Source organism: Ascaphus truei, chromosome 2 (assembly GCF_040206685.1).
Source record: "Ascaphus truei isolate aAscTru1 chromosome 2, aAscTru1.hap1, whole genome shotgun sequence".
NCBI lineage: Eukaryota > Metazoa > Chordata > Amphibia > Anura > Ascaphidae > Ascaphus > Ascaphus truei.
In genome coordinates this window covers 451,942,773-451,957,386 of record NC_134484.1, presented here as the reverse complement: position 1 = coordinate 451,957,386, position 14,614 = coordinate 451,942,773, and positions in this window count along the sequence as shown.

Below are 14,614 nucleotides of genomic sequence, written 5' to 3'. Positions count from 1 at the left end.
AACAATCATTTTCAATAAACCGAATCACTGCAGCTTTGATTAGTTGCTGCATTTACAGTATATGAAGCATTTCGGGGGGTTTTTTCTTAAAGGGATTACCTTGACTCAGGGGCTGGTCTCACGCAACTGGGCAATGAGGCAGCAAGGATGTATAATAATGGGTGTCAGAAACTTTCTATTCTGATTCCCCAGGCACAGGGACCATTCACATTCAAACTATAGATGTTGTATTTCTTTTTAACAACATACAGGATTTCCGTTGCTTCCATTAGTGAGCACCTGAGTTTCTCTGGCCCAACTTCCTGTCCAGGCCATCTGGACCTCCCACAGTTATCCAGGCTCTTCCCCCCTGTCCAGGCCATGATTCCATTGCCTTAACAGAAGTGATTACAACGCTGTTCATTCCTACTGATCCAGTGTGTAGTATTGTATCGGGCGGTTATTATGTGAATTATTATATTGAAGGGAAGGGGGTTATTGTGTGTTTTATTGTATAGGGGTTTACTATGTCTATTCTTTAATTGGAAGGGGGAGTTATGATGTGTATTATTGAATTTTGGGGTTTATTATGTGTATTATTGTATTTATTTAGGGGTTATTTGTTTTATTGTATTGGGGTTTATATATGTATTACTGTATTGGGGTTATTATGTGTATTGGAGTTTGGGCTTAATGTGTGTATCGGGTGGGGGGCTTAGTGTGTGTATTGGGAGAGGGGGGCTTAGTGTGTGCATTGGGGAAGGCAGGGGCTTAGTGAGTGTATTGGTGGAGGAGGTTGTAGTGCGTGTATTGGGGAGGGTGTACTTATTGAGTGTGTATGGGGGGAGAGAGAAGTGGGAGTGTGGGAGAGAGATAGGTGGGGTTGTGAGAGGGAGGTGTGGGAGAGGGAGGTGTGGGAAAGAGAGGTGTGGAAGAGGTGGGTGTGTGGGGGAGAGAGAGTGATGGGGTATGGGAGTGGTGGGGATGTGAGAGAGAGAGGTGTGGGAAAGGGAAAGAGAGGTGGTGGTGAGAGGAGGGAGTGTGAGAGAGGGAAAAGTTGGAGAAAGATGTGGGAAAAATAGGTGGGGTGTGGGAGAGAGAGCGAGAGGGAGATGTGGGAGAGAGAAGTGTGGAAGAGTAGGGGTCTGGTAGGGAAAGAGGTGAGGGTATGGGAGAGAGAGGTGGGGGTGGTGGAGAGAGAAGTAAGGATGTGAGAGTGAGGCGAGGGAGGTATGTGGGAGGGAGAGAGGTGAGGATATGGGAGGGAGAGAGGTGGGGATGTGGGAGAGAGGTGGGGGTGTGGGAGAGAGAAAGTTGTGTGTGTGTGTGTGTGTGTGTGTGTGAGAGAGAGAGAGAGAGAGAGAGAGAGAGAGAGAGAGAGAGAGAGAGAGAGAGAGGCGGGAGAGAGAGGTGGGGGAGTGAGGGAGAAAGAAAGAGCAAGAAGTGGGGGATAGAGAGGGGTATAAGGGAGGCGGGAGAGGTGGTGTGAGGGAAGAGGGAGGAAGAGGAAGGAAGGAGGGGGAGTCTCACAAGGCCACCAACTCTGGGGTTTGGGGGTGGGGGGCCCGGTGGAAAGCTGTATGCTCAGAGGAGCTTCCATCATAGTCACAGCACATACTGTATGTCGGATGCTACACAACAACAGTCCAAATTATTTAACAATATACATTCTTGAGACAGACACTAAATAAAACATAACATCTTTAATATCATTCATGAAATCCATGAACACCAGATATTCACAGTGCAGACAGTTCTACATTTCAGGGCTAAGACCCAACATTTTCCTTCACGTGTTTCGCTTACCACTTCCTTGCCTATCACATGGGGGGATTAAGCGCATACAGAAACAATTTACTGGCGTCCTAAACACCGGGATGACACGTCAGATCTTGCTCATCTGTAATTATTTTAAAACTCTCTATTTTGAAGCCATAAAAACACATAGAAAAGAATATGTACCCATGTTCCCCCCCCCCCCCCCAGACACAGATCGTGCCTCTAAGGTGTATTGAGGGCTGGCTACATGTGTATGGTGGTGCATACGTGCTTGTAACAGGAGGGCCTGAGTCTCCCGCGTTGGTGTGGGGGATAACAGGGCCTGGCTTCTGGGGTATATGCCTCCATTCTTTAGTGGTTGTGGTGCAGTACCTCTATCTCCATAAGTCCCAGGGATGTGGGATAGGACTCTTACAGAGAAAACCCTGGTCCCAGGGTGAATGATCCAGCTCTCACACAGTCTCTTTGTGTAAAACAGCAATGTCTTTATTGTCTCTTAGCTCATACACAGCAGCAGTTCATTAGCAGCAGTACTTCCACATATGAACAAGGTCTCTTCCTCCCCCCTTCTCCTCCAGACTGTATCCCAGCAGGATGGTCTGTATGGGGCCTCAATACCCCTGCCTCCACCCCCCCAGGGTAGGCCCTATGGGTGAGGCTAGATATCCCCCCTCACCCCCTGCAGGGTGAGGGGAATTTGGTCTACTCGTAGCTGTATCAGCTCTACTCAGATGGGGCTCTGAGCATATCTTCCACGCACCATTCTCACTCTACACGTGGTCTCTCAGTTCAGCCATTAGCTCTGCTGGGTCCTAGTCCACATCAGACCAGTACTTCACTCCTCAGCTCCCAGGACATAACTCCACAGACTGACAAGCTGAACGCTCAGCTTTCACAGGATCATCTCTCTCTCTCTCTTCTCCCACAGCACTCTCAGGCTGACGGTTCTCTCACTGCTCAGAACAGACACACTGCTCTCCAGATTATGACTGTCCAGCCAGACACTCCAACTCCACAGACAGAACTCTCACCGAACTCCTCAGACTCAACACCTTCCAGAACTGAACACACACACACAGGACAGCCCACTAAATAGATACAGCCCTGCCCCTTATGATGTCAGCAGGACCCCCCCCCCCTGTGTCTATGCCTTCCACACAGTCAGGGGCCTACCACTATCACTCAAAGCAGGGCTTGGTGAGGGGGGAAACCCATGGTTACTACTGGTGCCTGCCCTTACCAGGGCTTACTCCAGTAGGTTGATTGGAAAAGGTACCCGGGCGCTATCTCTCTGTGGCTTGATGCAAATATATAGAAGTAAAAAGAAGGTGGGGGGTGATACTGCCTGATAATGGTATTCGTTTGATGTCCTTCTGTGACTCGAAACCCCAACAGGATCTATCCAGGACCCTTGTTGGCAATGAATACAAAAAAGAATGGGGGAGCACAGTTATAGGAAACGGGCAGTGTATTGGGACTAGTATTCGTTACAGATAGAGCAGTTTATACAGCTATAAAGGTGATGGTTCATGGGGCGGATACCAAACTCAATGTGTTAACATACAATGGTGTGTATGTGTGGGTGGAAAGGTAAAAGAATATATAACTTACACGGCCCTGTGTAAGTTCAGTCGCATCAGGGTTTCTTTGGGTTTCCCGTCACCTTGGAATGATGTGATCTCCTAGGGTTTGTGTTTTTTCTTCTTGGTGTATATCCAGCTTTCCTCGTTCATTCGATGTGCCCCTCCAGGGGGATTTCCTCTCATATAAACAAAAAGAGGGCAAGGTTAACTCACATATATAAAGAGGCAACAGTATGGGGAAGGATGGTATATTGGTAGACCATTAAAATGTAATGGTACGGGAGTCAGACCAAGATGGCCGCATTTTACTGAAGCTCCTCAAGCCTTAACTCGCAATCCACAGCAATCCTTGCTTATCGCCAGCCAAATAAACTAAATTCCCACGAATTTGGTCAGCTCACACCATACAGATTATTTTGAGCCTAAAAATGTAATACATGGACATTACAAAGATAAACAAAAGTAAAGAAAAATAAACAGTGGCTCCAGGGGCCTATCGAGCTCCACCATAGAAGAGCAACCTGTCCTGCCCGACATCAACTGCTACAGAGGTGAGTGGGAGAGTGAGGCGAACGAGGAGAAGGGGCTGCAGAAACTTATATCTGGACCTGCAACTCACTGCGGCTCTGAGTCCTGTGCCACACACAGAGCACTCTCCAGAGCTAGACATAGAGACCCATCCCTCATCCCCTGCAGACAGGCAAGCTTAGAGAGGGGTCGCAGCAGCTATTTACCCCTTAGAAAAGGGCTGCCAGTGCGCTCCCGGGAGGTCTGTATCGCCGGTCCAGGCGCTGTCCCACGGCCCCCCCCCCCCCCACCCCCCACATTGACTCCGAACTGTGGCGGCCTCGCAAGGTGCTGGACGGCTAACAAGATGGCCGCTAATGTGTAGGGAGAGGAAAAGAAAGGAGCTGACATCCGACCTGCCAGTACCCCCCCCCCCCCCGCTGGGACACACGATCCTGCCTCCCCACAGGCGGTGGGCAATAGAGGGCTCCGGTGCTCAACAAGCGGGAACATTTTCAGAGCACTGAGCGTGGGGCTCCGGTCTCAGAGCAGCCTAAAATGGCGGCCGGCCGAGGCTGACTCCACTATCAAAAGAAACTTCTCCTGGCAGGCGGCCGCTCGGGGTGAGCTGTACCAACCTACCCCCTGCTTACCTGCGCCCCCCCCGCACCCCCCCCCGCGCCCCCCCCGCACCCCCCGCCTGCCTGTACCTCTGAGGTGAAGACGGAGCTGCTGCGGGGAGCGGAGCCGCCTGCTCCATGCGTTCCAGACTGCGTGTCAGCAAAATCCAAGATGGCCGCCGCAGATTTGAATTAAAGGTGCAGATCCCCACAGAATAAAAAAAAAAAAAATAAACAGAAAATTTAATAAAAAAAACAGCCTCACCAAGCCAAAGGACTGTGGATTGACTGGGGCTACCCACCATTAGCAAGAAAAGAGACAGACAAACAAATTAAAGATAATAATTAAATCTCATCTGTGACAAACAAATTAAAGATAATAATTAAATCTCATCTGCACTACTACAGCTGGTGGGGCCCGTCCCTGAGCACCCTACGCAAGTGAAAATTACCAAAACAAGAGTACATAACACTAATATGTTTCTCGGAGATGCGCTCGTGGCGCAGTCCACAATGACCGCCTAAAGCGGGTTCCATGAGGCGGCGGGCATACCAAAGCATCTAACAAAACAAAAGAAGTAGGAAACGCATAGATTGGAGGCGTTGGATATACAACACCCTAGAATGGCTCCGAAAAAACCAACGCCGCAAGACTTCTTCAAGACAAAAGAGAAAAGTAAAGCGGGCAGGTCAGACAGCAGAGCGCCATCTCCCACCCAGTCAGACACTGAACATGAACCTGAGGTATGTGAACAAACATCAACCAAAAAAGACATTGAGAACTTATATGCAAGCCTAAAAACCTTACTCCACCAAGAGCTCCAAAGCGCTCTCAAAGACCTCAGAACAGAGGTCAGCTCTATAGGAGAACGCACAGATACGCTGGAACATAAAGTGGATGAAACCATTAACAACCAGACCACTATGGATACGGAGATCCTGGCCCTAAGAGCCAGAATGGCCGCCGTGGAGGAAAAACAGGAAGATCAAGAAAATAGGGCAAGAAGAAACAACCTCAGGTTCAAAAACATTCCAGAGACGGTCACAGATCTGGAGAGAGCAACAACTGAATGGCTACAGACCCTTCTCCCGGAAACGCCCCCAGCATTACTGATCCTGGACAGGGTGCATAGAGCGCTCAGACCGCGACCACAAGCCGGAGATAGAGCTCGAGATGTAGTGGTGAGGATGCACTACTTTAAAACTAAAGAAGCGATTTCTAAACTGGCATGGGAAAAAGGAGGGCTGAAATGGGGAGATGTGAAGATAGACGTGTACAACGACCTAGCTCCATCAACGCTGTTGAAGAGGATGGCCCTGAGACATATCACAAAAGTCCTGAGAGACAACGAAATCCGATACAAGTGGGGGTTCCCATTCCGCCTCATCGCCACCAGGAATGGAACGCAAGCCTACATGAGGGTTCCTGAGGAGGGAGTGGACTTCCTAGAAAGACTGGGATTGCAACCCCCAGACTCCATGTCCAGCGAAGAACACAGACCGCCTCCCGTCAGACCCGTATGGAAAGAAGTGGGCAGAGGAGCCACTCCACACAGAAGAAATCCAAAGGAACCCCAGAAATCTTAAATCTTAGGTCTATGCAAAACCTGCTAAAGTGAAGAAGACCCGTAAATCCCGACATAAGGAACTATGCCCAAATGATAGACTGAGATGTGTTATATAAATCCAGATAAGAAATAAGAAGGGGCCAGCGTCATTCCCTCCCCCATGGTTGAGCGGGTAACCCGTAAGGTAGAAGTAGAAGTACTGGTACAGTACGCAGAATACATGTAGCTAGGCAAAAATAAATAAATGAAACAGAAAAAATGTAGGAGGGGGGAGTTGTAGACAAGATAGGGTAAATATATGATCCCGACTGCTGAGTCATGCTTGCTCTATATAAAGCTGGTCACAATGGTATAGAGGTACACATTTGGTAAGAAAGGTCTACTATATTAAATAAAAAATAAACAAAAAGGGATAGAAATGTTAACTGTTAAAAAAAAAAAAAAAAAGTTGATTTGTTGAGCGGGCCCGCCGCCTGGGACCGCAGTACGGTCCGTACACACCCAAGGTTATGGGTGTTGGATTAGCGCTACTGCGCAATCGCAGAGAAAGTTTGTTCACGTCCAGTGAACACACAAATCCAGGCTATGTTAGTCACCTGGATTACCCTATATATGTTGTTTTATTTTTGATGTTTACATGTTTGAATGTTGTCATTACTGTACGAGGTGCAAAGATACCCTCCGGGCCGACCCTCAAGGGACACCAGAAAACGAATCCACTAGAGGAGAAGACCTCACACCCAGGTAAATACAAATGACACTAACACTAATATCACATAACACCAAGGGATTGAACAATGTGGTAAAAAGGAAGCTAGCCATGACAGAATATAAGAGACTTTCAGGGGACATAATATTCCTACAAGAAACACACTTCACTGCTGGCTCCACCCCCACGTATTGGGACAAATTATACCCCCAGACATACACAGCTTCGGCAAAGGACGAAAAGAAAAGAGGGGTGGCCATACTCCTAACAAGGAACTCTCCATTCAAGGTAGACAGGGTAAAAAGGGATCCAGAAGGACGATACCTAATAATCACGGGGAGCATAGAAGATACACAAATAACCCTAGTTAATGTCTACGCACCAAATGAAAATAAGAGAATATTTTTCACAAAATTGTTTCGATTGCTAGGCACAACCTCCCGGGGCCGCCTGGTCATGGCGGGAGACTTTAATATAGCCTTAAATGAAAAACAAGACAGATCTAAACCTGCCCTAGCTAAGACAATGGCTGCCCGAAAGGGGGAGAGAAAAACCCTCAGAGAGGGACTTAAAGAGTTTGATTTAAGGGATGCATGGAAGGAGATGAATCCGCAGAAAAGGGACTTCTCTTTCTATTCAGCCCCCCACAAAGTATACACAAGGATAGACTACATATTTGTAGATTCCTTACTGATCCCAAAAATTACAAAGGCTACAATACACCCTATTACTTGGTCAGATCATGGTCCTGTTGAAGTGCACATTGTCGACATACACAAACAAACAAGTAAAGGGACATGGAGACTAAACGAGTCTCTATTAAGGATGCCAGAAGTCATAGCTGAGATCAGTGACGAGGCCTCCAACTACTTCCAAATAAACGAAGGTAGCGTGAACTCACCCTATATCCTTTGGGAGGCCCATAAGGCGGTGGTGAGAGGAAAGCTTATCAGTGTCGCTTCGCATAGAAAGAGGGAGAGACAGAAACAAACAACAAGCCTGCAAGAAAAGATAAAGACCCTAGAGGAGGCACATAAAGTAGACCATAGTATAGCCAGGGAGACTGAATTGCGGGACCTCAGAGGGAAACTAAATTTACTACTTACGGATAAAGCTGAGAAGGCCATAGCATGGACAAAACAAAAATTCTACGAGAAGGCCAATAAGGCCGACACAATGCTGGCCACAAGATTAAGGAAGGATAGAATTCAATCTAGAATACATAGCATCAGAAGAAAAGACGGAGTGTGCACAACAAACCCACAGACAATAGCTAATGAATTCACCACATATTACAAAGAGCTATACAATGGAGACAAAGTAGAAAAAGGGAACTCCACCATGAAAAAACAGAGAGCATTTCTCAGAAAAATAAATTTGCCTAAACTCACAGAACAGGATATAACAAAACTATCCCAGCCAATTACGTCGACAGAGGTATTAGATACAATAAAGGGGTTGAAGAACTCCAAGGCCCCGGGACCAGATGGCCTATCCAACATTTACTATAAAAAATTAGCCCACATATTAGTTCCCCAACTACTAAAGATATTTAACAAAGCTCTTGAGGGAGAGCAGTTTCCTCAAACGATGCTGGAATCAAAAATAATATTAATACATAAAGAGGGAAAAGACCCCACCCAATGCAAAAGCTACAGACCGATATCCTTGATCAATAACGATCTCAAAATATTTTCCAAAATATTAGCCACAAGATTGAATACGTATCTTCCGCAACTGATAGACGCAGACCAGGCAGGATTCATACGAGGTCGTCAGGCAGTGGATAACACACGAAGAACAATTGACTTAATCCAGATAGCCAAACACAATAAAACGCCTTCGATGCTACTATCTTTAGACGCGGAGAAGGCTTTTGATCGTGTTGACTGGGGATATATGTTTGAGACACTTCGAGCATTTGGGGTAAAAGGCAAATTTATGAATGCTGTTACATCACTATACGGCACACCCACAGCTAAAGTATCCTATATTAATATGCAGTCTGAGACAATCCACATAAGGAATGGCACAAGACAAGGATGCCCGCTGTCGCCCCTATTGTTCGCATTGGCGATAGAACCGCTAGCAGCCCAAATCAGGGCAAACCCAGATATCGGGGGGATTAAGGTCAAACAAAAAGAATACAAACTGGCATTGTTTGCCGATGACATATTGTTAACCATTTCAAAACCCTTCACCTCACTCCCAAACTTATTTAGTAACTTGTCAGAGTTCCAGAAACTATCGGGATTTAAAATAAACAACGAAAAATCCGAAGCCCTAAATATAAACCTCCCTCAGGAACAACTAAAGCTAATAAAAATAAACTTTGATTTCGCTTGGAAGACACAGGCCATAAAGTACTTGGGAATATGGTTGACTAACTCACCCGACACTATATACGAGACCAACTACCCATCACTAATAAAAACGCTGAAAAAAGAATTAGAAGAATGGTCCAGATATCATATATCATGGTTGGGTAGAATAAATGCCATAAAAATGAACTTACTGCCAAGAATATTGTACCTTTTCCACACACTTCCAGTACAGGTCAGAGCCAGGGACATGCATGAGCTGCAGAAAGCTATCACAAAATTTATATGGAATAACAAAAAAGCGAGAATACAGCTGCCCACATTATATAGATCCAAACAGTCAGGAGGGCTAGCTTTGCCACACTTGTGGCAATATTACCAAGCGGCGCATGTAGGCCAACTGGTTCACTGGCATGCACACAAACAGAGGAAAAAGTGGGTGGAAATTGAGTCCGATGTGATATCTGGGTCATCCATAGAAATGATACTGTGGTTAACAAAAAAAGAAAGACCAGCTCTGAGGGTGCCCCTGGAATCGATCACGCACTCGCTAACCATGTGGGATTCATTGAAACTTAAACACGGGCTAACCACCTACAAATCTCAGATGGCACCACTATTTGAAAATATTAGCTTTACCCCGGGCACGGAACCAACAGCGTTTAAAGACTGGAGCAAGGCAGATATCATAAGGGTAAAAGATCTATGGGCAAACAACGCTATAAAGACGTTTGAGGTAGTAAAGAGAGACTATGGCCTCCCTGACTCGGCCTTTTTTAGGTATCTCCAATTGAGAGATCACATACAGAGGTCAGGTCCGTATAGCGACTTCACAACATTTGAGGATTTGTGCCTCATGGGGGAGGACAAAAAGGGCCTAATCTCTAAAGTATACAGCATACTTGCAGAAGGCAAACAGGAATTGGGGATACAGACCAAATGGAGGACGAGGTGGGAAGAAGAGCTGGGAGAACTAGATCAAGAGCAGTGGGATAACATATTTGAAGGAATAGCAAAGAGCTCCACATGTGTATCAATAAAAGAAAATGCATATAAAATGCTCCACCAATGGTACTACACCCCACTACGATTGTCCAAATTTTTCAGCAACATGTCCCCAGTGTGTACAAGGGGGTGTGGCCAGCAGGGATCGTTTATACATATGTGGTGGACGTGCCCAAAGGTAACAAAGCTATGGAGGGCCACACATGATATGGCGCAGACAATTCTTGGGTATGACTTCCCCCTGGACCCCTGGAAGGTACTGCTATGCAGGCCAATTGAAAACATAGAAAAAACTGATGACAAACTCCTGACACACATATACACAGCTGCCAGATGCGAAATAGCCAAAGCCTGGAAACAGGAACAGCAGCCGGCCATACACGCTGTAAAAGCAAGATTATGGAGGATCTGTCTTATGGAAAAACTGACGGGGATACAAAACGACACAGTACAGAAATACATAGATGTCTGGGAACCGTGGAGAACCTATATAGGAAATAGATATCTTTCAAGGGCTACTCTCCAGTCCTGAAAATCAAGAAATGGGTGAGGCAAAAACACACTAGCTAGGGAAATTATAAAAAAAAAAAAAAATATATAAAAAAAAAAAAAAAAAAGAATCAAGAGCTTCGCTACTGAGACAACCTTGGTGTGATGGGAGTCGTAATGGTGTAGATTGCAGTGGTGGGCCTGGAGGGTATCCAGTATCCAGTATCCAGTGTCGGATGCTCTACAAATGCATGGAGGTTAAGCTGGTATGACAACAAAAGAAATGAATATTATAAAAGCAATGACAATTCCTTCTTTTTCTTTTTCCCCTTTTAAGTCTTTTGAGTTAATTTTCTGTATTCATTACTTTAAACACTGTAATAACAGTGATGTCATTATTGTCTCCCCATTGAATGTGTTATCCATATGATACAACTGTATGTGACTCGCAAGTAACATGTTCCCCTTTTTGTGTTTTGTACCCCACTCCCACTTTTCTTAACAAAACAAAAAAAAAAACAAATAAAGAATAAGTTTACAAAAAAAAAAAATGTAATGGTACGATCATGCACTCACACGGGCTAATGTGAGCCTTCTCTTATCTTGGTATCTTGTTGTTACCCCTTAGGGATGACTTTCAATAGGTTAAAGGTGGTGATGAAGGGGGGAACAATTAAAAATATATAACATAATACTCACACGGGCCAGTGTGAGTGCACACTCCTAGTGGTTTCTTGACACTTTTGTTCCTGTTCTTTATGCACCCCTAAGGCTGGAGATGGGGTGGACACAGATGAAATTACACTATGGTAGGCAGAATAAAACTTTATTTAAATAAAAACATGATTTAAAAACAAGAAAAAAGAAACCAAAGGCTTCTAAATTGAATAAAAAGCTAGGGGAGTGGTACCATTGGCGCTGCTCTCCAGATTATGACTCCAGACACTCCAACTCCACAGACAGAACTCTCACCGAACTCCTCAGACTCAACACCTTCCAGAACTGAACACACACACACAGGACAGCCCACTAAATAGATACAGGCCTGCCCCTTATGATGTCAGCAGCCCCCCCCCCCCCCCCTGTGTCTATGCCTTCCACACAGTCAGGGGCCTACCTCTATCACTCAAAGCAGGGCTTGGTGAGGGGGGAAACCCATGGTTACTACTGGCGCCTGCCCTTACCAGGGCTTACTCCAGTAGGAGAAGGAGAAGTAGCCCGCTCTTTCTTACAGGGGCTACAAATATAACTGAAAACGTAAAATTAATGGAATCAAGTTATGCAGGGATACAACCCAAGTCCACTGGTGCCAGTCAGCATCAAGAAGAGTCAAGGTTTTTTTGGTCGAGGTTATTTTGTTGAGATATGACAATGTGATAGTCAATGTCACAGTCATCATCATAATCCTCACTGCTAGAATTGGAGTTCTCTTTAAAAAAAATATTGCCATCAATGAAGTGTGAGCCACACACAGTCTGTTTTAACTGAAAAGCCTCAATACCAAGGTTTACCGCCATCAGCGAAGAAGAAACAACTGCAGACCCTAATGGGGACGTTTGACTATAGTGTGAAGTCACTTCCAAATCCTGAAGAAGAGATCCGCTCATTTACTGTGAATGGTAATAAAATGTTGTCCAGCGCAGGAAAGCAGCTTCACACCATACTGACTAAGGACTAATATGGTGAAAAGTGGGTTAATGACTTGAGTAATTAATGAAGCAGCAAGGAAATTAAAGTTATTGTAATATCAACTGTGCCTTACCCCAGAGGAGCGCAAACATTCCCCCTTGCAGCCCCCTGCCTGCGCTTCCCCCCCCCTGCTCACGCCCCCCTCCTTGCCTTCAGCGTCAGATGATGCCATGGGTCGCATGACACCATGGCATAATTTGACACCACGTCGTCGAAGACAAGATAAAGGGAGTTGCAGAAGCCTCATGCGAACCCCTGGAATTTAATTTCAATGCCTTGGCGAAGAGCGCGGGCCTCTGCAACCGCCGCACCCCACTAGAAAATCTTGCGCCACCCTTCGGGGGTGTGCCCCCCATTTGCGCACCCCTGCCTTACCCTATTCTCACCTTATTGGATATCAGTGATATAAATAAAATGCCAAATCTGACCCTGCCAAAATACCCTGTTAAATCAGGGCCTGCTATTATGTACTTAAGAAAAAGTGGCATTCCAAACTGAGAACACAGCGTTTGTTATGTGTAGCATGGCACTGCTCTGATATATTGAGCATGTCCTAGTTAAGAAATACTGCAAGCAAGGCAGTGTCTCCATAAACATTAGTTATACAACATGGTTAATGACTGAAACCTCAGTAATGTATCACAAATACTATGCTGCAAGTTGTCTTCAAAATCACTTCTTGTTCAGTTCCTTTAACAATGGAACAGCAATGGTGTCTTCTTTAACTCCTCGGCTGCCAGGAAGGCCAGCGTTGCTATGTTAGCAGTGATTAAGTGAATGGTTGGTTTTGTCCGTGCATCCCTTCTCCAAGTTAAGACTTTCTTTTGTCCAATGGACAGAGAAATAAATAACAACCCGACGACATTTCCCATTGTGATATAATGGGTCATGTTTTCTAAGCGGCTTTCTGCCATAAGGCACTTTACCGCCCATTGAAGTCAATGGGTGTATGGTGTATTCTAGCACCAGAAGATGTCTTATGGCAGAAGACTGCTTAGTAAATATGGTCCAATGCATTTTTCCCACGTAAAAGGCATTTTATTTGGCTTTCATTGTTCAGAAATAATATTATATATGCAGTATGGTGACATTATGCTATAAATAACTGTAGCTGGTATTACTAAACTATTAATGGTAATGATGCTTCTTAACTCTATGTAGTTAAGATATTAAATAACTGTATATTGCTAGCTGATCAAATTAACAGTACTTTGTTGGCCGTTCTGGCATCGCAGGAGTAGCATTTGAGGATTATTCTGTGGAAACTCAAAACTTGTATGTCCATGGCAATGGCTTCAGATAATATTTCATTCCCACGTTACAGGACACAAAGAATACACACTTGGTAAAGCAGAACCGTTTTACTACATGCAGCTAAATATAGTTACAGCCTACCCACCACCCTCGCACGGCCGTACCTTCCAATGCTCCGCCCCCTCTCAATGGAGTCACCGTCCCCAAAGTACTTAGGGGCCCCTGGGCACCCAACCAACCCAGTGTCATCAAGGTCAATTCCCCCACCCAATGTGTAGTACAGCGCTGCCCACTAAAGTGTTGTTGGTGCACGTGAAGACTTGGGTACCTGCCGGATGTGTCCACACCCGGGCGCTCATATGCTATAGCTGATGATGGGATCCACGGATCTGTTGCCGTAACCCCCGAAGCCTCCGCCTCTATGGTGGGTGGGTCCCTCGTGGATGGTACCACCGTATGCAATGTCTCTTGGTTGCAGGTGTCTGGTCCCAGATCACCTGAGGCCAGGATTCAGCCGCGTCCTGGCTGTGTCCCTCACACTGGTAATACAAGGGCAGTGTCCCTATGTATGGGCCTGTCCCTGCAGCACCAACAAGCTGAGGGGAGTCGGGGCCTAGCTGGGACCTAAAAAGGGGAATCTGGCCTAGTGCAGGTTCCACAGACACCTGCACACACAACCTACCCCTTCCTTGTTCCAGCTACGACTGGCGTGGTCCTCAGCGTGCCAAAAGTATATATCTGCCTGCAAGGGACTGCTGCAGCCGGATTGGCTGTTGCGTGCCATGTGATCTAGCAGCCCCAGTGGCTGCTGAGAGTTGTAGTCCCCCTGCGGGGCTTTTGGGTGTAATTGCCACCTGTGTACCACTCTGCTCATGCGCAAGGTGCACCAATATGGCTGCCGCAACATAGATTCCTGCACTGTGCATGTGCGACCACACAGAAGATGGCGGCGCCCTGCTACAGGAGCCGCCGTCGACTCGGTCGCCTCCCCTAACCACAGCTACACTGCCCGCACTTCACCAGCACCCTCCGGAAATGCACACCCTCGACCGAAGGTAAGGAGGGCCCAGGGGGAACCCTGCTACACAACTATCACAGAATACTTTGTTAC